The sequence below is a fragment of the Manis javanica genome, chromosome 6 (assembly GCF_040802235.1).
Source record: "Manis javanica isolate MJ-LG chromosome 6, MJ_LKY, whole genome shotgun sequence".
Lineage (NCBI taxonomy): Eukaryota > Metazoa > Chordata > Mammalia > Pholidota > Manidae > Manis > Manis javanica.
The window spans coordinates 149,588,583-149,611,500 of NC_133161.1; the positions used below are offsets into that span (position 1 = coordinate 149,588,583).

At 50.1% G+C, this 22,918-nt stretch overlaps 2 long non-coding RNA genes across 6 annotated transcripts in view; one reads left to right on the forward strand and one right to left on the reverse strand.

The window, feature by feature from the left end:
* The window catches only part of LOC108401547 (uncharacterized), a 214,324-nt gene that overhangs the window by 16,615 nt on the left and 174,791 nt on the right, over window positions 1-22,918 (reverse strand). For 2 of the 5 annotated variants that reach the window (XR_012132783.1, XR_012132782.1), the window contains exons 2-3: window positions 1,775-1,974; window positions 1,238-1,418 (exon numbers count right to left, since the gene is read on the reverse strand). This is a non-coding gene — a long non-coding RNA (uncharacterized lncRNA). Of the gene's footprint in view, window positions 1-1,237; window positions 1,419-1,774; window positions 1,975-3,177; window positions 3,903-22,918 lie in introns of those variants that run through there. The other 3 variants (XR_012132781.1, XR_012132784.1, XR_005054318.2) reach the window with 2 other exon arrangements.
* LOC140850035 (uncharacterized) lies at window positions 10,050-13,423 on the forward strand. Its single transcript, XR_012132779.1, has 3 exons — window positions 10,050-10,208; window positions 12,055-12,305; window positions 13,321-13,423. It is a non-coding gene; the product is annotated as an uncharacterized lncRNA (long non-coding RNA).

Consider the following 22,918-nt stretch of genomic DNA (forward strand, 5'->3'; position numbering starts at 1 on the left):
CAGGCCCAGAGAGCACGACGTGAGGCTTCACCTGCTCCTTTAACGCCCAAGGAGAGGCAATCCCAGCCCTCATCAGAAGGCTCAAGAAACCTTCCCCTGGCCAACGAGAGCCCCAGGAGGCAGACAGGTCTGTGGCAGCATGAAAGGGGGCAGGAACCAGCTGAATGGGGGTCTGCAGAGCTCAGCCAGCAGGAGGTGCCCTGAGGTTCTCCCGACACATGGTGGCGATGGGGATGGACGAGCCCGGGAGGCGGGGAACGCACAGGCAGTGCCCTCCTCAACCCTGTGAAGGGAGGATGTTGGCACTTGATGGTTTTCATTGTCTAAAATGCCCCTTGGGGGAGCCAAGGGAATAGAGAGTCTAAAACTTGAAGAAACGGGTATAAATTTAGAAAAAGCGTAGAAAGCGGTGAGAGCTGGCATAGATGGGGTGGGGCCCTTGGCCCTCTGCCGGGTCGCTCAGCGCTCAGTGTCACCATGACCCAGGCAGAGAAAGGGGTCCTCTGCCCCTCTGCCACCCTCCTTGCAGGCTCCTGGCTTCGTGCCTCAAACCTTGTCCCAGCCCCTCCTCCTCACCACTCCCAGGGCCCAGCACGGGCAGGACACTGACAGTGTGGCTACCACAAGAACATTCTGGGCACGCTCAGGTTATATGGGTTGGGTCACGTTTACTTCATGCTCTGCCCGGGCCCGTGAGGGTTCAGGCTTTAAACTAGCACCAAAGTACCACTGCAGGAGTGTGAACCAGTACAGGGTGTTTAGAGGGTGGCTTGGCATATGTACCAAAAAACTCAAAGTGAGTACATTTCCTTGGAACCAGCAAATCCTGTTCTAGGAATTCATCCTATTAAAATTGGGACAACAGGCCCCAAATGGATTCAGATGGGAGTCACCAGGAGGCATTCATGATTCAGGAAGAGCTTCCTCACGGGCCCTGGTCAGGAGTGAGCACAGGGGGACTCTGATCACAAGCCCCCCTCATGCCTGTAAGGGTTATAGAGCCCACTGCCACGGCAGCGCTGCCCAGGGAAACGCCTCCAGTCCTCTGGCCAAAGTCGTTCTTGCTAATAGGACAGCCCTTGATTACCTGCAGCTGAGCAAGGAGCTATCTGTCCTGTGACCACTGCCACCTGCTGCCACTGAATTAACTCTTCTAGGGAAGTTTATAGTTAGTTCCCAAGGTCACTGAACAAACCACCTGGCTTAAAAAGGGCCCTCAACAGGGTCTCTGACTTACCTGATTTTGAGTCCTGGGACCATGACTTCAAAGTGCACTCCAAACACTGGGGACTGTCCTGCTTATGATCACAGTAATCTCCTTGGCGCATGGACTTCTCTCAAAAGCTTTATATGATTTCTTTTTAAGTCTGTTCACAGCCATAAGTGGCCAAGCAAGTGATCTCCGCGGGACTGGGACGCTAGAAAGGGAACCAAGAGAATAACCAGCCTAAACACTGTGCACCTGCATTTGCGGCCTGTGACTAGCAGAGATGAGACTCAAAAACATTGTGACTGGACACTATGCACTGAAGGGTGACAAAAAACACGAGACCCTCAGAGTGGCCGCTGGGAGTGGCGGTAGTGCCTTACACACTGACCACACCTCTCAGGCGAGCAGAGCGTCTGACAGAAAGGCGAGACGGCTAAGAAAGAGGCCGAAGCGATTTGCCTCCGCTGAGTGCCCCACATCAGCAACCGGAGTCTCAGGACCTAACCTACCTGCAGCTCCGCCGCTCCCTGGAATGCAGCCTCTAGCCAGCCAGCCCGGACTCACCTGCTCAGAACCACCGAGGTGACCTGCCCAGCAGAGGCCGAGCGTTCTCCTTAGGACAGAGCCTTGCCTGGAACAGTGCGTTCTTTGCTGATAACTTCCTTTGTCCACCCCCTTTCCACCTTTAAACATCTTTCCCTTCCACAGTGCAGTGGAGCTCCTTCCGTATGCAGGATGGGACGCTGCCTGGAATCTGTGAATTGCTGAATAAAGCCAATTGGATCTTTACTCAGTTGAACTTTAATCGTTTAACAGTCATAAGGAAGTAATGAGGCGTGTGCCAAAAGGCTTCATGGCACAGCTGTCCATCCCGGCACCGTTCATAACCATGAAAACCGGAGGTGGACTTACAATCCAGCAGCAAGGCACTGGTCAAATAAATTGCTCACATCCAAAAGATGGGATGTTAGGCAATCACTAACAATTACATTGAAGGGATATATTTATTAACTTAGAAATTGATTCACTATGTATGTTAAATGGAAAAAACAGATCACAAAATGTTATTCACAAAATACACCATTTTGGTAATCTCGACATTAAGTGAATAGAAAAACAGAAACACTAAGATATTAACAGAATTATTGCTGGGTGGTGAGATTATGAATTTTACAGTTTGTCTCCTGCTTTGTCTGTATTTTCTAATTTATCTGCAGTGAACAAAAACTGCCTTTATCATGAGGAAAACAGTATTTCTCTTAATGAATTTTTCCTTAAAAATTGTAAAGTACATTTCCTAAGGCAAATCTCCCTTCTTTCCTCCCTCTCATCCCATTTCCCCTCCCCAGAAGCAACCTCTGTTCCTAGTTTCTTCGATAACTCTTTGATGATATTCTGTGCACAAACAAGCATAAGCAGGAAAAGTTATTTTTCAAAACTATGTTAAATTAAACCTTAACCCACAGTCAGGAGGGGCTGGCTGAGAAAGGAGGTGCTTCTCAGGCTTTAGGAACTACGTTTGACAAGCAGGGCGAAGAGAGCATGGCCCTGGCCTCAGGCACAATTTAAGAGTACCAAACCCTCAGTAATCAAGATAAAAAATACGTGAACACGATACTTTAAAAGTCAGAATCAGGGCAAGAAACCCAGGAAGAACAAAATACAAGCGAGCCAGTGTCACTGTTCTCCCTTTTACCCCAGCCCCAGCAGGGCTCCGTCTGGCACCGCTGGCATGAGGGAGGGGGTGAGAACGGCAGGAGAGGAGGCTGGGGAGGGACGGGGACAGAGAGAGACCCGACCGGTCCCGAGGATTCACTCTGTGTTAGACACCGGGGCTGGCACGCCCTGTCCATCACCACAGAGGAGGAACACACCTCTGGATGGGAAGCCCCCCCCAGCTGGCACACCGACCTTCCCACCTGTCCCCTCCCTCCCCCCCCACGGGGGTGGAGAGGAACTGCACGCACAGCACAGCCTCTTCCTCCTGTTTCTTTCTCACAGGCTGTCCGGACTTGCTGGGAGTTTTCAGGAGCTGGACACAATGACCTCGCCTTCTCAGGGACGCACTCCCTCTGCGTAGACAAGGCCCCTGGATGTGTTCATACAGTCCAGTTTCACTTTCTGGCCACAGTGGATTCAACCAAGGAGGACACCTGACCACATGGGTCAACTGGAGTTCCTCTGGCCTTTGAACTTCAGATGCAGAGAGTTTAGTGGGTCTGTGTGCAGTCAGGACGACAGGGGGCTGGCTCTCTGCGGCTGGCTGGGCTTGAGACAGTGAAGGCAAGATGGCGAGAGGGGGGAGCATATCAGTCAGATAAGGCTGGTCTGCACCAAAGACACAGAGAGGGGTACAGAAACCAGGAACAGGGGCAGGGCCCTTGTAACTTCCAGACCCTTCAGAGGCCAGCTCTGTTCCTTCCCTTGGCCTCTGTGAGTCGCTCCTTCTATTACAGTAAGTGTCCCTTTTCCAGGCTCAGACTGGCTTAACCTGGGGCCGTCACCTGCACCTGAACAGTCCTGACGAATGTGGTCACCAGTGTGGAGAGTTTCACTGCTCACAGCAGGGCTGTGTCCCGGTCAAGCCCCCACACTTATCCATCATCCGCCTCACCGCTTTCTGAGCTCCGCTGTGACACCCCTAAGTTCCCACCCTCAGGATGACGTGTCCCTGTCGCCTTCGCTCTGCTTGTTGGCAGGTATAAACTCACACCCTGTGATCAGTGGGGCAGCCTCGCAACTGTTCCTTTCCAGGGTCTGCTAGTCCTCGAGGACAATGCCAGCCGCCACAACAGACAAGAGCGGTGACTTAGCACAGCGAATTCTCTCTTGCTCACACAGAACCTAGTGTGAGTGTGCCCAGCTGGACATCCTCCCGAGGCAGCTCCTGTCCAAAGAGTGATTCAGAGGTCTGGGTTCCTCCCAGTATGTGGCTTCTGCACCTCCTAGGGCCCCACAGCCATTCACTTCCTGCCGTGTGGCTAGCAGTAGGAGACACCAGAGAATTACACGGAATATTGTATGGCTAAGCAGGTCCAGAATCAGCATGATTCCATCCACCACAATCAGTGGTCCACCTGGATACAAGGGGTCCGTGGGATGTAGGATGGCCCTGTGTCTAGGGGGGCCGTGGGATGTAGGATGGCCCTGTGTCTAGGGGTCCGTGGGATGTAGGATGACCCTGTGTCTAGGGGGCTGTAGGATGTAGGATGGCCCTGTGTCTAGGGGGCCCTGTGACTAGGGGACCAATGGCTGCGTGTCTAGGGGGGAAGAATAGGTTCTCTACCACAGAGTAAGGAATCATTCTAACTGAGCCAAAATATGTTTCCTCTAGGTCTACGGCCCTGGGAAGGTCATAGCCCCTCATTTTCCTCATCTTATAAAGTTAGGAAGTATACATCAATTGTTCAAACTATGTTCCTTAGAACCCTAGACTCAGAACAGGCTTCTTGGAGGGAGTGGCATGCAGGAGCTGGCTGGTACCGACTCCCTAAAGTGGATCACTAAGTTTTACTAAATTTTGTGGGAAAATTTTGGTGAAAATAATATGATGTGGTTCTGAGCAATACTCCCAACCACGTTCAGTGACACCACATGGGTGGCCTGAAATCAGTGGAGGTATTTATACCATGGAAATCTACAAATCAGGCTCCCCGCCCCAGAACCAGCTGTCACCTACCTGCTAGCACACCACTGCCTAAGGCCAGGGCGGGTGGGAGAGCGGAAGAAACTGCAGAAAGACAATGGAGACACACACACGCCCACCTGCCTCTACCCAATCAGTACAAGTGTGGTTATGTTAGTTTTAGGTACTGGCCTTCCACGTGAGCTTTTGTTGAAAATATTCACAGCTATAAGATGTATAAGGTCCCTTTTTGCCCTTTCATTTTTCCCTTCATGCATCCACTTAACATTTACTGATGCTTAACTTCCACAATGTGGACAGGGAACAACTTACTTGACGTCAATCACGGTATTAGTCAGTTTCGCCCTGGTCCCAGAAAAGTGGAAATAAAGCAGAATTAATAAATGTTGACTGTCTATAATTTAGATGCTATCTCAAGTCATTCTCGTCAAACTTACATAAAAGGAAAATGAGAGTTGGGAAGTTAAGTCGACCCAGTCAGGGCAGCAAGGGGCAAGCACAGATCGTGAACATTCATTCAGCAAACGTTATTGAGCACCTGCCATGCGCCCGATGTTTCTGCATTGTCAGTGTGCAGTGTGACTTAAAAAAAAAAAATCAAAATAAAACATCAGCTTAAATTGATCAGGCTTAGGCCAAGGAAGCACCTTTCCCCCAACTCTGAGCCTCAGCAAACCCAGGAGCTGCAGAAGCTGACGTGACCCTTCCTCTCACGCCCTCGGAACTGCGCACACCTCACTTGCAATCGGGGAGCAGGAGAGAGAGCAGGGCAGGAGAAGAAATGTGAGAATGAGGCATGAACTTGTGGAAAGTTAGTCAGATTCAAGAATAACTATCTCTTCCCTCTCACCACCCTTTTCCAACCTCATACTGGAAGTTCTAATTAATGAAATAAGACAAGAAAAGGAAATAAAAAGTATGCAGATTGGGAAGGAAGAAATCAAACTATTATTCAAAGACAACATGATCATCCATGTAGAAACATCTGAAATAATCAACAAAAAATTCCTACCACTAAGCGATTACATCACACAAGGTTAATATACAAAAGTCAATTGCTTTCCTACAGAACAGCAATGAACAGGCAGAATGTGAAATTAAAAATATAACTTACATCAGCACGCCCAAAAATGAAGTCCTGAAGTATAAATCTAACAAAATATGTACAAGATCTGAAAGAGGAAAACTACAAAACTCTAGTGAATGAAATTAAAGAACTGAATAAACGGAGAGAGAGTCCACACTCACGGACAAGAAGATTTAATACTGTTAAGATGTCAGTTCTTCCAAACTTGATCTAGAGACTGAATGCAATCCCAATCAAAACCCCAGCAAGGTATTTTCTGAATATTGATAAACTAATTATAAAGATTATTGGGGAGACTAAAGACCCAGAACAGCGAACGCAATACTGAAGGAGAACAAAGTGGGAGGATTGACACTACCCGACTTTTAAAGCTGTGGTAATCAAGGCAGTGTGGGGGGGCAAAAGAAGAGACAGGTAGAACACAGGACCCAGAAATAGACCCACATAACCACAGTCACCCGACGCATGACAAAGGGGCAAAGGCGATACAACGGTGCTGGAACAACTGGGCATCCACAGGCACAAAACAGAAAATCTCGAAACAGGCCTTACACTCTTCACAAAAATTATCTCAAAATGGATCACAGACCTAAATGTAAAATTCAAAATTATAAAACTCCTAGAAGACAACATAGGACAAAACCTAGATGATCTTGGGAATGTAGATGACTTTTTAGATACACCACCAAAGGATTGATCCACGAAAGAAATAATTGGTAAGTTAGACTTTACGAAATTAAATATTTCTGCTCTACAAAAAGAGGATGAAAAGTAAAGCCACAGGATGGGAGAAAATATTTGCAAAAGATACAGTGAAAAAGGATTGCTATCTAAAATATACAAATAACTCTAAAAGCTCAACAGTAAGAAAACAACCGATTAAAAAATGGGCTGAAGACTTTAATAGATACCTCACAAAGAAGTTAATAGCAAATAAGCATATGAAAAGATGCTCCTTATCGTATGTCATCAGAAAAATACAAATGAAAACAATGAGATACCACTATATACATATTAGAAGGGCCAAAATCCAGGCCACTGACACCACCAAATGTTGACAAGGAAGTGGAGCCACAGAACTCACATCCACTGCAGGTGGGAATGCAACGTGGTGCAGCCACCTGGGAAGACGGTTTGGCAGCTTCTTACAAGACTGATCACACTCTCGCCATGTAATCCAGCAACCATGCTGGTATTTCTCCAAAGAAGTTGAAAACTTAAGTCCACATGAAAACCTGCACACAGATGTCTGTAGCAGCCTTACTCATAACTGGCAAAACTTGGAAGCAACTGAGAGGTCCTCCAGTAGGCGAGGGATGAACAAACTGTGGTCCACCCAGATAATGGAACACCATTCAGGGCTAAAAAGGAATGAGCTATCATGACAAGATACGAAGGAAACTTAAAAATATATTACTGATGAAAAGGCTACACTATATGATTCCAACTATATGACATTCTGGAAATGGCGAAACTATGGAGACAGTTAAAAAGATCTGTGGTTGCCAGAGGCAGAGGGTTGAGGGAGGGATGAATAGGTGAAGCGTGGCAGGTTTTTAGGGCAGGGAAAAATCCTTCGTGCGATACCGTAGTGGTGGGCACATTTCATTATACATCTGTCCACACCCACAGCACGTACACCACCAGGAGTGACCTATAATGAAAGCTGGACTTTGGGTGATCACGGTGGGTCAGTCAGTGCAGGTGCCAGGCAGGCAACAAACGTGCCACTCTGGGGGGCGCTGCTGACAACGGCAGATGCTTTCAGGGAAAGGGACAGGGACATAGGGGAGACCTCTGTACTTTCCCCTCAATTTTTGCTGTAAACCTAAAACTGCTCTAAAACACAATAAAACTGCTCTACAACTCTCAATAAAATTTTTTAAATAATAAAAACAATGAATGGAGTATCCCCAACATTTCCCTCTCTCTCTCTCTAAAATCAACAGCCCCAAAGTCTTCTCCACACCCCCCCCCAAGTCTTCCTAAGCCCCACCAGGCCGCAGAGACAGCAAACTGCTGCACCCTAAATCCTCTTTTCTCGGGCTCTAATTCGTCCTCTGACCAGAACCTGGTGAGGCCGGGTACCAACAAGGATCTCCATCGCTCAGGATTTGCTGAAACCAGATGATCTTTTTTCTCAGTGCACTGAGGATCTTGGGTCTATGATAAAGCAGGGCCATAAAAATCCAGGGAACTGCTTCTCCTACGTCCTAAGTAGCTGGAGCGTCACTGGGTGGCCATCACCTGTGCCATCTGGATGCCCAGAGCTGTGCATGCCCTTCAGAAGGGGGAGGCAGAAGCGGCCCCACGGCTAAGTACTGTAGGCACTGGGTCTAGAACCCAGACTGCGGCTGCCTCTCAGGGCTCTTTCCCCCACGACCTCCCTGAGAGGGTGCCTGGGCTCCCCACCAGACAGTGGAGCGCTCTGCTCTGCACTACCTCTGAGCTGCCAACCAACTCCAGAAGCTCTCCCCAGTCTCTGCGGCTTCTGTTTTTCTCCTCAGGCCCACCACCCACCCTCACGTGGGGCTCCTGACTGTACGGAGCGTGTCTCTGCCCTCTAGGCATCCCAAATTCCTTAGGGGACCATTTTGACATTTTTAGGAGTTGGAGTTGTGCAATGAATCATTCGTGCACACCCAACCCCTGACCAGAAAAGACCCACCCTGCAGGCTCACTTGAAAAGGGAGGGTGTATTTATTAGGGTCCTGCAGAAAAACAGGACCAACAGGACACATCTGGATATTTGGAGAGAGAGAGGGAGGTGGGCGAGGGAGAGCGATTGAAAGTATTGGCTCACACAACTGAGGATGGCGGGTGGAACCCAAAATCTGCAGGGCTGGGAGGCCACCTGCAGAGTCAGGGAAAGGCCGATGCTGTGGCTGGAGTCCACGTTCCTCAGGAGAGCAGCTGGGGACCCACGCACGGTCCCTGCGCCGCTGTCCTGAGGAGTGGCTCCGCTTCTGGGGACCTGCCTCTGCTCCTGATGCCTTCAGCTGGTCAAGGAGGCCCGCCCACACTAGGGGGGCATCTGCTTTACTCAGTCTACTGACTTAAGTGTTAATCGCATCTAACAACTACCTTCACAGCCACATCTAGGCTGATATTTGACTGAACTGAGCCCCACAGCCCAGCCAAACTGACACTATAGGAGAAAAAAATTTCCTCTACCCTTCTAGGTTCTTCTGGCTAGTATATTAATTAAATTGACCAAAGGCAGATTAACAGGAGAAAAACACATTTAGTTGTGTGTACACAAGAGCCCCGTTAAATATGAGACCCAAGTCAGTCAGCTGAGGCCTACACACATCCTGAGGGAAGGAGTGGGGTGGGGGCCTGGGCTTCGGAGGAGGAGGGTGACTGGGCGACGGCACAGAACATCTTCCCGATAGAGGTCATCTCTGGTAGCAGCCTTTTTCTGGGGCCAGGCCCCTACCTACATTGGCTGAAGCAATCAAAGGAGAGGTACAAGATTTTTGAGTCTGCAGGGTCCTGACTGCCTCCAGCTCAAAGTGATCCGCATGCCAACGGGCCACGTTTAGGGTCACTCCCCCAACACATAAAATGAGCCATCACAGAAGCGTTTCCCCCTCACCGCCCCTCAGCCCTCTGGCGCTTGCAGGTGGGTGAAATGGACTTTTCCACCCTAAGGTGTGGAAGAAGGTATGTGGGAACAGCACCCTTAACTGTCATTAAGTATAAAGGAGCCTTGTGATGTAGTACAGAATAAAAGGGGCGAAATTTGTCACAAGAAATGGAGATGAAATCAAATTGCCAGAAAAAAGTGAAGATCGTTGGAAGGAAATTAACCTCTGTTGCAAGAGAATGTGTTCAACCTAAAGGATAATAGGCAGGGGCGGGGGCCGGGCCGGGAACAAGCCATTGCTCCGCTCCCTCCCGTTCAGGGCGCCAGAATCGGCCCTTTCCCCGCCAGCGCCCGCGGTGGAGCCGGGGGGCCGCAGGCCAGCCTCCACCAGAGAGCGGTCAGGAAGCCGGCCGCAGAGAACAGCTGCCCAGCTGCGTGGACACTGGGATCTGGAAGCCAGTCAGAGAAGGTGCTGGGCTCACGTGGGCTCTGCTCTTCCTGTGAGGAGCGGAGATGTCCAGGGGAAGAGCAACGGAGCCAGGACACCAGGCGAGAAAGGGTCAGAAGGACACGGACAGGAGTGGGGAACGCTGCGGTCTGGGCTGGAAACCACGTGGGGCCCGGGAGCGCCCACAGCGGACGGCCGCAGAGAGCTCAGCAGGAGGCGTCACCCAAGGTGAGGGAGAAGGGAGCTGGCAGCCAAGCGGGGGCCAGAACACCCGGTTTCCTGAGTAGAACTGTGCCTCATCCTCCCTCCTGGCCCAGCAGAGGGGCTCCGGGAGCTTCAGGGGAGGACACGCTTGCTACAGGCAGGGGGTGGGCGCTCCTTCTGGGCAGAGGGGCCGCTGCACTGGCAGGGAGAAGCCCCGACGGGCCTTGAACAGCTCAGGGGGAGAACGGCAAAGCTTACACCCACCCTCTCCCTCCGTGGGGGCGCGGCCATTCGCGGGCATGGAGACAGACACAAACGGAGACCCCCGCAAACGGAACGCGGAGCTGGCCCGTGGCCGCTCCCAAGGGTCCCTGCATGCAGCGGAGTCCCGACACGCAGTACACGCACATCGGGATGGTTGCGGGAGGGTTTAAAGAAGACTACACAAATGTCGGCAGGGCACAGGGGAAGGAGGAACACAGAGACCCAGAGGGGGGAGGGAGGGCAGCGACCAGAACCCAGGGGGACTGGACCCGCGGAGGGGGCTGCCTTCAGACGGGCAGTGGGCAGGAAGGGGCTGCGAGCAAACGCCCGACCGTGTCCTCCCCCTCCCTCCCTCACAGGGCTCCCCGGGGGCTGAACTCCACAGGAACCAGTGGGCACGAGTACATGGATGCAGCACTCGGGCCAGCGGCTGAGGGTGAGAGCAGGGCAGAGAGCCGGGCAGTGAATCTGGCAGAGCAAAGGGAAAGTCTCTGACCTGGTCATCAGCATCCCTGAGAGGTCCCTGTGTCATCGATGCTGTGGGGGACAACCTCCTCCTGACCTCAAAACCCCCTACTCACATATGTAAGCATGCCACATGCACACACACACACACCTACACAGAGGTAGTCCATATATGCACACATACACACATGCTCATACATACATGCACAGTCCACTCTTATTCACAGTCTGCAGGCACTTCTCCAGTCCAAAATTACAGATAAAACCAACAGAATTTAAATTAAAACAAGGGGGAAAAAGTGGAAAGACAGCAGGCTTCTCTAATTATTACTATTTTTAGAAACTAGACACTAAATGACAGAAAAGAGAACATGCCTCCTCAGGCAGGGAAACTTCCTGGCAGCTGGAGGCGGGGACAGGAACAGAGACCAGGAGGGAGGCCAGGCTTCCCTGGGACGGCGGGCCACCCGCCTACCCCTCCCGCCTCCCCCGCTCCCCCTACCCCCCCAGGAGCTAAGCACCGGCAGGGAGGAAGCACCCCGGGAACAGAACAGACTGTAAACTGAGCAGGCTTTCCACTCGGGCCGTAAGACTGTCTACATATGTGACCTTGAATGTGTTCCTGGGGCTCAGCTCCAGACTAGGGGGCAGATAAACAGAAGATACCCTCTGGCGGATGCCACACCTCAGGTTCCCGACTCATGCTGGTCTCCACGCTCCCTGCCTCCCTCAGCGGGGCAGCTTTTGTGCCCAACAGTGGGCACCCCAGGTGTCACTTGGCATCCGCACCTCCCCTCACTTTCTCCATGAGTCTGCAGGAAAGGGAGCCCCGGGGCGGGAAATAAACTCAAGGTGAGAACCAAGGACTTGGCAGTAATTCAGGGCCTGGTGGCACCTCCTCCCCAGGACCAGGGCTGGGGAGCGGAGGTCCCATCCACACACGCGAGGGCAGAGAAGCCACGTTACTGGCATCCTAGAGGAGGAAGCTGGAGCACTTCGCACCAGTGCTGAATTCTAGGCTCACCCCCGACCCCCACTCCTTTCCGATGGGCAGCTGACCAGCCCCCGGCACTCCCTGAGCACAGCCCCACTCCCCAACCTCCTTGTCGGCAGGGTTGGCAGTGAAGTGCCGTGTTCACAGGGTGAGAGGCATCAGCAGAACCCTGGGAGAGCACTGCCCCGGCTTGCCTCGGATGACCCACGCCACCCCAGTGGCCCCCGGCCGCTGTCCAGCCGCCGCCCAGGTCTCTCGCCTGGGCTTTTAGGAGCTTCACCATCAACGCGGGGAGCGGGTTTCCACTGTGCGCCCGGGAGAGGGGCCACGGGGAGACGGCCTGTGTTTCAGCTGGACCGCTTGGGCTAGACTTAAGGAAGACCCTCAAGTTGCAGCAGGTGAGTAAACCAGAAAGTGGGCTTTCTGGAAGGGGAGGGGGGATCTTTCAAAATCAAAGGGAGACCCTCATCTGCTGAGGAGAGTGATTTACTCCCAGGGCACCCTGAACCGTGGAGAGAAGAGCCACACTTCTAGGCTCCTCTCCAGGCCCAGAGGTTAATGTTCCCATTTAAATGGAAATTGAGTGCAAAATTATTAGCGACTTTTCAAAAAGAACCAGAGTACAAGGGGCTGCTCTTTACACAGTACAAACAGAGCTGCCAGGGACATTCTGCACCCCAGTATGCAGGTGCGTCCTGAGGAAGGTCACCCCCTCCGGCAGCTGAGCAGCCCAGCCCAGGAGGTACTTCACCTGTGCCACAGAGAACTGCACTCAGGCCATTAGGCACGGGGGCCAGGGGAGGTGCTCAAGGCAGAACACAGGTCACGCCCATCACAGCCCCCCAGGGCGTATCAAGTCAATCCTCACTGTTCACACGTTCAGTATTTGCACATTCACCTGCTTGCTAAATGTATTTGGTCAAGTGGAAGACAATGCGGGTGTCTCTACACAGACCTTTCTCTCATCTTTGCTGGACTGAACCCTAGAAAAGACTCCAAGGCTCATGTTTGGGGAACCAAAGCACCTTCTGGGGCAAGACCCTGGACAGGGAGTTTGGCAGCACAGGCCTCGGGCAGCACGAACCACCAAGGTTCAAATCCCAGCTCTGCTACTGGCTGGCTGGGCACTGGCAGAGCTATTTTTCCTCTTTAAGCCTGAGTTTCCTCAACTGTAAAATATGGATAATAATAGCTCATACTTTCATGAGGATTAACTCAAATAATTTATGTAAAGCTCCCCACATAGTGCCTGACACATGGCCTTCAATAAATGTCAGCTTTATTTGGGGAAACCTGCTTCAGGTATTAGGCAGCACAGTCCCTGAGCAAGACCGCTGGCGACACCTCATGCTGGGAGACCCCAAGGGAAGGTACTTTTCAAGGAGATGGCATTGACGGGGGTCCCTCTTTCAGGCTCCTTCCTCCTTTGCCTTCCTCTGGGTCATCTCAGGTGGCTGCCAGCACTGTACACCCAAGAGCACCAGAGAAGACACCTCCCGGGAGGCCTGCTGTCCTAGCCAGGGAGCCCAGGGCTGCAGCGCAAGCAGGAACCCAATGGCACCAGGAAACAACATCGCCTATCTGCAGCACAGACAGGGGGAGCCCCACTGTCTCTGTACCCCCTGCAGGCCCCTGCCCACCCATCACCAGCAGGAACCCGTGGTCCCCTACTGCCCAGGCCTCCCCTCCTCCACAGCCTGAAGACAGGCCACTGCGTCGAGCTCCTTAGCACCCTGAGATCCTCGTGCTTAATAAATGTGCTCAGTTGCTTTAAATTCTTGGGCCCCAGCCCTGCCCTGGAGGAAACACTCCGATTCCAAGGGATTTTAGCCAGGCGGAGCAGTGTATGGCCCTGCACTGCAGTCTGGGGAGAGATGAACAGCGTCTGAGCATTTTGATTCCAAAAGCAGGCCCCAGGGGCCCAGCTACAGGCCGAGAGCAGCTCAGCTCCCTGCAGGTGGATTCCTCTGGATCCGGAGCCTGAGGTGTCCAACGTCAGGCCAAGGCAGGAGGAGTGACCGGAAAAGCTCTAGGCACTCAGGTGTCTCAGTCAGTGCGAAGTGTCTGTGACTCCCCAGCTGCGTCTCCTCCAATCCACAGCTTGGGGGCAGCCAGCACCTTGAGCCCCGAAAGGGCCCTGGCACTGCTAACAAGTGTTGGCGAAGCACCTGGTTGAGCATAAACAAATTAACCTGTGCAGACTCCTGGGTTGCTGAAGAAGGAAGACCTGGCAGGCCCTGGGATCCATGCTGGACGTGTCTGTAAGCGTTCTGCTCCCAGCCTTCCAGTCTCTAAAGACCCTTGCATCAGGACAACTTGCTAGAAGAAATCTGGCCTCTAGGCTCAAGGACAGAGGGGAGACGAACACATGGGGCATCTAGCATGTGAGCTGTGGGACTGGAGCCCCCTGGACCATCTCACCCAGGAGGCTTCCTGGCCCACCTGCAGGAGAAGCAAAGCCACCCTGAGGGGGGATGACAGCCCCAGTGGCAAAGTGCAGGCCGTGCACTCCCTGGGCCCTGTCGCCTCCTGGTTTCAGGAGCCACAGCAGGTCCTGTTCTGCCCAAGCTAGTCCGAAGTGGCTTCTGTCACTTGCAACCAAAAGAAGTCCCTAAGAGTCTGGGCACGTTTCCTGTTCTCCCCTGATGCTAGCGGGACGAGCCAGCGTCTCAAGGCAGTGAGCATGGTGCTGCTTCTGGGCAGAGAGGCATCTCTCATCCATGCTTCACCTATGAGCACCGCACAACAGAGCCACATGACCCAGACAGAACACCAGCCCAAAGGCACGCTCTGGGGCACAGCCTCCTGCAGACATTTCAGCATAAGTCTGCAGAAGACTTACCAGAGGAACACCCAGGCCTCCTCCTCCCCTCTGGCCCTCAGCCCTGGGAACCTCAGATTGCCAGCTTGTGTCAGAAGATGCAGGGCACCGGCTGCCTGCCCCTACCTTGCCCGCCATGGCAGGACTCAAATAAAATGAGGCTGCATTTTCCTGACCCCCTCCCATCCTGGACCATCCATATTCAGGGCTCAGCTCCAAGCTCAAGCCGCATGCGCTGCATTCTCTCCTTGGGATGCTGGCAGAGAGCTCCAGCCTTAGCCCAGCAACAGTCACAGCTTTGTTACCCTGAGGCCCGGGGTAACAATTCTCTCCCTGACAGCCTAATTCGTTTGACTCTTACTAAGATGCAGACCCCCCACAGTGCCCTGTCCTCCACTGTGGTCTTTGACAAGCCCCTGGAGGGCCTCCCTTGACGCCCCATAGATGCACGGGGTCAGGAGGGAGGTGGTCCAGTCCAGCCTCCCACCTGGGACCTGCTGCCCCCAGCAGCTCCCAGCCTAGTGAGGGAGCCGTTCCCCAGGGGCAGCTGCCCCACTGCTGGCTTTGAGATTGTTAGAAGGTTCTTCCTCATCCTGGGCTAAAATCAACCTCCCCTCCACCCATTTCTGCTCTGTGTCATAGATGGCACTCGTTTTCATACCCATGATACAGCACTTAATTTATCTGAAAACAGATCATTTTGTCCTTAAAAAAAAATTCTCCTCTAGCTAAACAACCCACTTCTCTCTTCTTCCATATGGTTTTCAGCCCCACAGCCATTCTGTCCACTCTCACCTGGACACTTTCTAGTTGATAAGCATTGGACTTATCTATAGTATCAGAACCAAGACTTAAACCAGATGAAATACGTTTTAAAAAATCCACATCAATTAACTGCAGTTTGATCTCCCTTCTTCCCCCTCACTGGCAGAACTCCAGAACTTAAAGAGTTGGTGAGACAGAAATGGCTAATTGCCTCCAAATATCCTTTTCTCCTTCTTTTTCTTAACAGAATCTACTTTTTCAGCTGGGCCCATTGTAACCCAGGTGAAATATTCCAGTTCTAGAATATTTCCACTGAATCCATGTCACCATGAAACTAATTTCTAACAAGAGATATAAGCAGAAATATGTGAAAAACTTCCTAGAAGCCTCCCTAAAAGTGAGGGAGCAAACACTTCTTTCTGCCTTCTTCTCCCTCTGGCTTCTGGAGCTCAGATGTGATGGCCGGAACTCTGGGAATTATTTTGCACAGTGAGGTTGAGGCCCCCACACTGGAACAAGTAGACAGAAAGAGGCCAGACTCCGGACAAAGTCGTGGAGATCCCGCACTGGCTCAGGGCTGCCTAACTCTAGATTTATATTGTGTAAGAAATAAACCTCTCTCTTTTAACAATAAGCTTATCTGTTGTTCAGTACTTGAGAGTTCTCTTAAGCATGCACTCAGACTTAATCCTAATTTACCGCCCTAAAAATCACTGTCGTGGCTTATCACTTACCCCAAGGACCTCCCCACCAGATAATTCTGAGAGCAGGTTCTGCTCTCCTTGTTCTTTCATTTTTTATTTTATCTTTTCTTTTCTTAACATTTAACACAACTTCGATGAACACTCAGGGATAGCATAGAGATTATAACAAAGAAAATATTAAACCTGATATGTAACAAATTCTACAACCTTGGCATCAGAAACAGAGACGCACCTCCCACGGCCCTGGAGGCTGCAAGTCCAATACCCCTGGGCTGAAGTGGAGGCGTCAGCAGGACCCCACTCCCTCCAGGGGCCATGGGAGGCTGGCTCCTTGCCTCCTTCAGCCCTGGCAGCTGCCAGCACTCCACGGCTGGGGCCACGTCACTCAAATCTCTGCTCTGTGCTCACATCGCTTCTCTTATGTGTCAAATCTCCCCCTACGTCTCTTACAAAAACATACATGGCTGCATTTAGGGGTCACCCGGATAATTCAGGATAATCTCCTCGTGTCCAGGTTCTTTTTTTTTTCTTTTTATTGCAAAAGCAATTTAATTTACAATGCCATGTTTTGAGAAAATACACCTAAAGTTCATGGTCATAAAACCAATATAAGAAATATTTGAATTTAATTATATACTCACAACTGAAATAAAGTTCTTATCTAAGACAAAAAGTGTAATCATTCAGAAAGCATATCATAAATAGAAACATTTTCTTCAACAAAGATATTGTTGGCAAACTTTACAAATAAAACAATGTAATAACTCTTGCAAAGAAGGAAATACCCAATTTTTAAGAATAAAATAACTATAAAAATTGCACAAAGAACTCTTGAATATTCTTTCTGTCAAAAAATTTATATAAATCAATCACTCCACATTTTTCTAGGCTATCACAAAGAAATATGTAAATAAATATATATATATATGTGTACATATATATGTATGTAGTATTTGATGATTAGGTTGTAAGATGACTGGATCATAACTTTATTGTTAACAGATTCTAGCTAATAAATCAAGTAAATGTCTATACCTTTAATTCCTAAATTGCAAAACCAGAATAGTAAACAGATATGTTTTGTTTCTTTGCACATTCTTCCATGTTCCACCTTGAAGGTGGGTATCTGCCAATAGATTCATTTTTGTATAATTGAAGAAGATACTTTAAGAGTCACCGTTTAGAAATGTCATGATATTTAGAAATACTATTCTGAAATGTAAGTGTTACAAAAACATACTGGTATGACGTAGGAATACTTTGAAGTACCGTGTATGGACTTAACTTACTCCCTGTAATCACTATAGTCCTCCTCCTCAGACAGCTGTAACACAGTCTATAACTTTACCTCATTGATTAGCATTTGCTTTATTTCTATGTAAGTACTGATGATCTCACTTAAGTGTTTTGGATTCCCTAGATTAATATTTATGAACTAAGGTATGTCATTTTTCAAATTTTATTTAAATATTACTTCCAGAATGACTAACAACTGTACTAAAAAAATACACATTTCATCCAGGAAACAGATAATTCTCCTCTTCACATTCACCACCAACACGTGATACCAATTCAAATTTCCTCCGCCAATCCACTAGAACAAAACCATACATTTCTGTTGTTTAATTTGGCACCCTTCTAGTTCTCAGGTAATATGGATTTGCTATTTTGTGAACTGACTGTTCATATATTTTGTCTATTTTTATATATAACTTACATATTTTTCCTCAATTTTAAAATTCCATTTTCATTTCATAGATTTTAACATTTTAAATTAATATAATTGATAGTATGGCTTAATTTATTGATTTGCCTCTGCTTTATTTTTCCTTATAATGGAATTTCTATTTAAAAATATATGACTGTATTTTTCTTCTAAAGAATTTATCTTTTAAAAATAAAAACAGAAATCTGGCTCTCTAAATTGTCCAGTCTCTTAAATTCTTTTTTGTCAACAAAAATATATAATTTTATTCCAATAGATTAGCAAAAAAAAATTCAAATCAGTGTCACACACTGGTGGAGAATGCAAAGAGAAAAACCATCTACCTCCCAATTGAAATGTGTATTTTTTTAATGCATACTCCATGTTTATTCTTTTAATAAAAACTTTTTTTTTTTGAGAGGGCATCTCTCATATTTATTGATCATATGGTTGTTGACAACAATAAAATTCTGTATAGGGGATTCAATGCACGATCATTAATCCACCCCAAGCCTAATTCTCAACAGTCTCCAATCTTCTGAAGCATAACGAACAAGTTCTTACATGGTGAGCAGGGCAAGGGCAGTCATCACAGAAACTTTCGGTTTTGATCACGCATTATAAACTATAAGCAATCAGGTCAAATATGAATATTCGTTTGATTTTTATACTTGATTTATATGTGAATCCCACATTTCTCCCTTATTATTATTATTATTTTTAATAAAATGCTGAAGTGGTAGGTAGATGCAAGATAAAGGTAGAAAACATAGTTTAGTGCTGTAGGAGAGCAATTGTAGATGATCAGGTGTGTGCCTGTGGACTAAGTATTAATCCAAGCTAGTCGTGTCCAGGTTCTTAATCACATATGCAAAGTGCTTTTATGGGCTATCAGTTAACTTCACAGGTCCCAGCGGTCAGGGTGCTGGAACATTTTGGGGCTGTAATTTCAGGCTTCCACAGCTGGTCTTAAATGTGTTTCCTCCCAGAGCTTAAGACCTAAGGCCACAGCTCTGCCTCCCAGCGGCTGCCCCACCTAGCTGCTGGCCTGCAGCCACACACACACCATCCCGCAGTGGGCACCCTGGGACACGGCTCCCGCCGCCAGGGCATAGGTCTCTAACTCCTGCAGACCCAGTGAGGGGGGTCGGGTTCCCAGGCCCATCTCTATCACTGGCTTCACATGCTGTGTTAAGGCCAAAGCCCAGCTGCCCGCCCTACCACCGCTCCTGTGCCAGCTCACCCCCTCCTCAGACGTGGGCAGCAGGACCGCCCACAGGGATGCAGTCCAGTGTCAAGGCCCTAAAAATAAGCCAGTCACCGAGAACCCTGAAGGTGCCCAAAGACACATCTAGTCACACATTCAAAGAAAAGCCGTGCCTGGGAGCAGGTATGCAGGTTTGCGCTTTAATTGCCATGTGCCAGGTACTTAGCCTTGCGGCTCCCTCACCTGTAAAGTGGGTAGGCTAGTAACACCCACCTGGCAGAGTCACTGTGAGAATGTTTCTAAATGTGTGTGAGGCAGGAGCACCAAGCCCAGCTCCCAGGAGAAACGTGAAAAACACCAAAGCCATGCTTCATCCCTGCAGTTCCCTTCTAAGCTGCCCAAGCGTCCTGCTTACGCCGGAGCTGCAGCCATGACCCAGCCAGTCTCACCCCGCAGGAGCGCAGACCCAGGTCTGATCCCCATAGAGGCCGCCTGCCGGAGAGTGAAGGCTTCACCGCAAATCGGGGCAAAGCGGTGGGGGAGGAACCCATTTGCTCTTGAGGCTCTTGGCTTGTCACTCTCTCAAAACAGGGCAGCACAGAAAAATTCACAGAGAGCCCATGTGTGTGCGGGGTCCTGCAGTGCAGCAGGATGGCCTGGAGCCCCTAGGAGAGAAGTGCGACCATCACGGGACGGGCCCCAGGCCACTGCATGTCCCAGCGACCCTCTGCTCATGACTCACAAGAGGAAGGCAGCAACCCCAGTCTAGGATTTTTTTGTTAAATGCTAAAAATTGGAGGTAAATTAATTAAGATATAACTTAAACAACACCAGCCTTCTCTCACCAACAGTTGCTAAGACAGGATAGGCAGCATTAATTGTTGCAATTAATTAGGCATTAAACCGATAACGGGTACAGCTGCTAACAATTAACAGCTAATTATGTCAAGCACTTTAACCATTTCACAGGAGAAAAGGAAATTGGAGGGAAGAGAGAGGGAGATGAAAAGAGAGACAAATGAGACACAGTCAGCAACAAATGTGGCTGAACCCCGCAGTGGGGACGATGGACAAAGTTAACACCAGCGCTGCCCCAGCCCCACGGGGGCCTGAATGTGAACAGAAGAGCCCGAGTCAGACCCACCTGAACAGTGAGCAGCGCCAGCAGGTGACAAGCTGCAGCCTGGGCACTTGGCACGCACCGACCAATGTGATCCTCACAGCTGTTCAGGGTGTCACTGTTACTATGCCCATTTTATGGGTGAGGAAACTGAGACACAGAGATGTTAAGTGGATTGTCTGAAGACTCACACCAGGCACCCTGATGGACACCCTGAAACAAATAGACCTGATTTTCTGGACTCTTAATCAAATCCAGATAGCAATGTTTTATTAAACCATGATCTCAACCAATTAATTCTAAGAGGAAAAGAAAAACCAACGTCTAGGCAGTTTACACTGAACTGAACATTCTCTCAAGCGCCAGAGAAATTCCTAGGCCCCAATCCCTCCCAATCCAAACCGGCATTTCATGTGCTCCTGAATGAGGCAGCCCTTTATTCTCCATGGGAACCTGGTACCCTGCTCAGATCTGCCAAGCAGCTCCTCGAGGGAGGGTCTCAGGATCTTCCCCAGGGGACTGTGCAGAACATATAACGGCTTGGGTTTTACTCAGGGAATACAAGCACCGGGCTACAATGGCTACCCATTCATACACATAAGCATGTGTGCCCCACTGTGGATAAAATGAGAGTTCCTGTGGCCAGGACTCTCACCTGGCCCTGGTCGACTTGCTCACTGCACACGTGTGGGCAATATGTTGCTATTGACTCTATACAAAGAGCTCTGCCCAATGCTCTGGGTTGCACGGTGGCACCATGGCATGGCTGCAGGAGAGCAGAGATGAGACTGCAGGGGTGGCAATGCCAAGGACAGAGACTGAGACGGCTGCGGGGACAGAGAGGCTCAGCGGCAGGGACCCGCTTGCTGCGTGCAGACTCGCTCTGAGTGGACGGGATTCTAGTGATTGACCTGCCGCTGTGAGAATAAATTTGGGTATAACCCTTACACTCCAAGAACATTCCATTGTCATTCCTCGGTCTCACTGAATCCACAGTGAACTTGCCCGGGGCTGAAACCCATTGGCAAGACACCCCACACACACCCCTTTGATATATACCAAGAGAGACCGCAGCAAAACTGGTCGAGTCCACGTTTCCTTAAAGCCATGAGAGAGGAAGTACCCCCCTTCCTGGTGTCCAGGGACGGCAGAAAAAGTCAGGACTCAAAACTTGCGTCTCCACTCTCTATCCTCCTCAAACTGGGGCATGCGTAAGGACCACCTGAAAACTGAAACACAGATTCCTAGGCCTCCCCCGAGACACTCCAACCCACTGGACTGGGGCGGGGCCCATAGCTGCATTTCTAACAGGCTCCCACCTGCCACTCACCAGTCCAGAGGCCATGCCTTGAGAACCACTGCTCTGAACTACCCCTCGTCCCATGCCAGGAGACCTCAAGGTGCACCGGCCGTCCCCACAGCACTTGGCCCAGTGAGCACAGTCTGTGTTGGTCCCATTGATTTGCAGTTCAAGCTGTGGTCCTTGGTCATCTTTGACCCGGGCCTGTTATCATGCAGGATCCAGGAAAGGGGCCAAACGGGCCTCCTGCCCCACCCCCTCCCACCCAGGTGGAGGGGAAGGAGTTCTCTGCTGAGCAGGAAGGAAACTGCACGTTGGAGCAGGACTGGGCCCATTCTGAGCCCACAGTTGCCCCACTTGCTCTGACATGCCCTCGTCCCCCCCACCGGGACTCCGCAGGGGTTGATACCTGCCAGCCCAGGCCAAGCCCAGCAGAGGCAGAATCTCCAGTCTGCACCCCAGGCCCCCCCTTCTAGATCTGCACCCTCTCCCTCCAAGAGGCTCACAGCATCAGTCTTGATCTGGTAAAGGGAAAGTTCCTGACAAAACTCAGGCACTGGGCATTCTGCAATTCATGTGCTCTTTGCAAGGGTCATTTTTAAAGACCGTAAGGGCATGAAGCAGGCAGCCTGAGGAAACAAGCATAAGACCGGCACTCGTGATACAGGCGACCTGAATGGGCCATGGTAAACCACTTAAGGGCATTTTTGGGGACAGCCTTCCTGTTGTTTCTGAAATCTGTTCTCATATAATAAACTTAGAGGGATAACTATAAATACACAGATGAATTTTTTAAATATCCGATGCACATGTGCAAATAGGCCAGTGTGCTAGTATAAGAAAATGCATCTTCAAACGTATTATACATATTCACTGGTCGCTATGCCCCTTCACCCCCATCTTTCAGGCAACAAAGATTGTTTACTGCAGAATGTCTCCTAGCAGCCAACCCGGGCGCTGCTAATGAATATTAATTGACCTAACATCTTGTGGTGATGAAACTGTACATTTCCCAGCCTCACTTGGTTGCTAGGGAACCATAAGAGCCAGCCATGGGCCCTGGCCCCAGACCTGCTCAGGGCAGGGCAGGATCAGCCACGAACCAGAAACCCTCCCCCCGACTAACAGTGTGTGCCAGCAGCTAGGCATGTGTACATGGCCCTGTCAAATAAACATCACGTGGCAGATGGGCGGGGGCAGGCTGGGGGGCATGGGCGTGGCTCGCACACACACCCCTCCTCTGGAGTTGCCTGGAACCAGCCTTCCTTCCCGAGCCCTTTCCCAGGACCCGCTAGACTCCCAACCCTCCTCCCCTCTCTCTAAGGTCCAGGTAGGAGCCTGTGGTGGGAACAGAGGAAACACCTGGTAGTCTGTGAAATCACCTCCAAA